Consider the following 3,343-nt stretch of genomic DNA (forward strand, 5'->3'; position numbering starts at 1 on the left):
GATTCCAATCACTTGTGAACCCTGTTGAGCTCAGAACTGTGTTGAACCCTGGTTGGGTCAATACCATAGTCGTGGCCCAGAAAGGGGCTGGATTTGCTAGAGCCAGGCCTGGGCTTGAGAAACCTCAGTGCCTTGATTCCACAACAAAGCTGATCCAGCTGTTCACTGCCTAGACTAGAAATAGACTGCCCAGACCCAACAATTCAGAATCACAACAGGATTCTGCATTTGACCATGTACAGAACAGCCGAGCAGGGGCAAACTTGTGAGGTCAGCTTGTCTGATCCCCATTCCTAAATGAGACCCCAGTGAGACCTCGGGGCCTGACCACACAGCTAGCGGTGGCAGGGCCAAGAGCTGAGCTCTGGTCTCTTGAGCCCTAGGGGCACTTACTGCTTAATAGCAACTAGAGGTTTGTGCTCACCTATCTTGGGATCCAAGGCTTAGCCTAACCAAAAATCTGAACCCAATTATACTACTGAACTAGTTCTTAGAAGCGAAAATCACCCCAGGACTTTCTTACATGGCTGGTGCCAGAGAGCAAAAGGTCAAGCTATTTGTAGCTACAGCTTGTGGGAGTGTTTACAGTCAGCGGCTCTACTGACTCCAAGAACAAACCCTTGACGACAGGGCATTGCCTCATGTCAAACAAAAGTAGTGCACAAAGTAGTGAAACTCTGTGTTTTGCTGACCCCTGCTGAAAGCCCAGTGTTTGCTACGTCAGCAGCAGAGTCATTCTGTTGCCTGGACAGAAGTAATTGGGGCAAAGCCTACGTACTGGAGTCTAGGGAATAGCTCCATGCTCTAGGCCATGTGCTTGCTGAAGGCTCTGTACGTCACAGGAAATACTACCTAGGAGAATTGTGTCCTGTCTGAACCTGGATGTTTTCTGTTGTTTTGAGATAGGATCTCACTGTCACCTAGACTGGAGTGCAGTGGCACAATCATGGCTCACTGCAGTCTTGCCATCCTGGGCTCAAGCAATCCTCCTACCTCAGCCTTCCAAGTAGCTGGGACTGCAAGCATGCACCATAATACTCAACTAATTTTTTAGATTTTTTTTGTACAGACAGGGTCTCACCATGTTGCCAAGGCTGGTCTCCAACTTCTGGGCTCAAGCTATGGTGCTGTCTTGGCCTCCCAATGTGTTGAGATTACAGATGTGAGCCACTGCACCTGGCCTGAACCTAGGGTTTTAAGAGTATTCAAGAGTTATTTTAACTTGCTCTCAAGCAGTGCCAAGTCAGTTGTGAGAAAAGTTGGACACATTACACTCCTTGGCTGGGCAAGTGGGTGGGCCTGGCAGTATGTAAGCCTGGAGAAATTAGAAACATTGTTTAAGAAACAGAAGCACGGGATCCATAGAGATGTGGGGAGTGGCTGTGACCTTGGGATAGCACCCCTAACCTGGGGTTTGCCTCCATCTTTAAAAGTCTTTTCGGGCCGGCGCAGTGGCTCATGCCTGTCATCCCAGCACTTTGGGAGGCTGAGGCGGGCGAATCATGAGGTCTGGAGTTTGAGACCAGCCTGACCAACATGGTGAAACCCCGTCTCTACTAAAAATACAAAAATTAGCCGGGTGTGGTAGCACGCGCCTGTAATCCCAGCTACTCAGGAGGTTGAGGCAGGAGAATCACTTGAACCTGGGAAGCAGGGGTTACAGTGAGCCGAGGTCCCACCACTGCACTCCAGCCTGAGCGACATAGCAAGATTCAGTCTCAAAAAAAAAAAGTCTTCCCTTTCATTAGCAGTAAGATCCTTATCTATCCTAATTGCCTTTAGGGCACAGTAAAGGATGTAGGAAAGGGCTTTTAAGGTTTTGGTCCCATCTTCCCTTAGATTCTTTAGTTCTTCTACAGGTTCCATGAGTAGGTGGTAGCTGCAGTGCTCAAACCTGTTCCACTCCTAAACTTACACACTTGGAGGGAAGGGGAGAGGGGGCTGAATAATCTTTGGGTGTCCATGTCAACCAGGCTGTGCTTGAGTCCTTTAACTGCTGTTTACTGAACTGAGTGTACTAGGCACTGGGCTCTTTATGACATCAATTGGGCCTCACAACCACCTGGAAAAGTTACTTTTTTTTTTTTTTTTTTTTTTTGAGACGGAGTCTGGCTCTGTCGCCTAGGCTGGAGTGCAGTGGCCGGATCTCAGCTCACTGCAAGCTCCGCCTCCCGGGTTTACGCCGTTCTCCTGCCTCAGGCTCCGGAGTAGCTGGGACTACAGGCGCCCGCCACCTCGCCCGGCTAGATTTTTGTATTTTTTAGTAGAGACGGGGTTTCACTGTGTTAGCCAGGATGGTCTCAATCTCCTGACCTCGTGATCCGCCCGTCTCGGCCTCCCAAAGTGCTGGGATTACAGGCTTGAGCCACCGCGCCCGGCCACTTTTTTTTTTTTTTTGAGACAGAGTCTTGCTCTTGTCGCCTGGGCTGGAATGCAGTGGCGCGATCTCAGCTCACTGCAAGCTCCACCGCCCAGGTTCACGCCATTCTCCTGCCTCAGCCTCCCGAGTAGCTGGGACTGCAGGCACCCACCACCACGCCTGGCTAATTTTTTTGTATTTTTAGTAGACACGGGGTTTCACTGTGTTAGCCAGGATGGTCTCAATTTCCTGACCTCGTGATCCGCCTGCCTTGGCCTCCCAAAGTGCTGAGATTATCGGCGTGGGCCCCCACACCCGGCCAAACAGTTATTTCTTAACCTTAGTTTAGAGAAAACTGAGGCTTGTAGAGTAAGAATTCTGCTGGGTAATTCGGCTACTAAGCTGCACAGCTGGAACTGAAGCTGCCTGATTCCAAAGCCTGTGCCCCAAACCTCTACACAGTTCCAATGGGAAAGCTTCCTCCAGTCCAGTTTTATTCTGTGGACCTCTGTTCACATGAAAGAATTCTTGTTCTCCGGACTAATATATGAGACCTGCTGGATTAGTAACAGCAGGGAATCTGACGCTCATGCAGCACAGCTTGGTTTGAGATAGCAGGCACGATGGACATCTAACCAGTGCTCCCGGGGGCACAGGCAGCCCCTCTTCTGAGAAAGGAAAAGTTGTTTGGGCTTCCTCAGGACTAGTACTTAAGAGAAGGACATGCTTGGGTGCCGTCAGCCCAGCATATACATGTTTGCTTCCAAGCTCCTGAGCACAGGAGCCGGGTCATGCTCCCTGAGAGTCCCACCATCTCCTCTGCATACACAGGTCCACATGGACAAAGTGCATGCTCCGCCAAGTGTGGAGAACTAACAGATAAAGAGCCAACTACCTCTGCCCATCTCCCAGCTTAAACTCCTGAAAAGTAAAATAACCTTAGCAGGATTTCACCTGATACTTTTTAAAAATTAAAACACCAAG

This window comes from Rhinopithecus roxellana, chromosome 11, assembly GCF_007565055.1.
Source record: "Rhinopithecus roxellana isolate Shanxi Qingling chromosome 11, ASM756505v1, whole genome shotgun sequence".
NCBI classification, from domain to species: Eukaryota; Metazoa; Chordata; class Mammalia; order Primates; family Cercopithecidae; genus Rhinopithecus; species Rhinopithecus roxellana.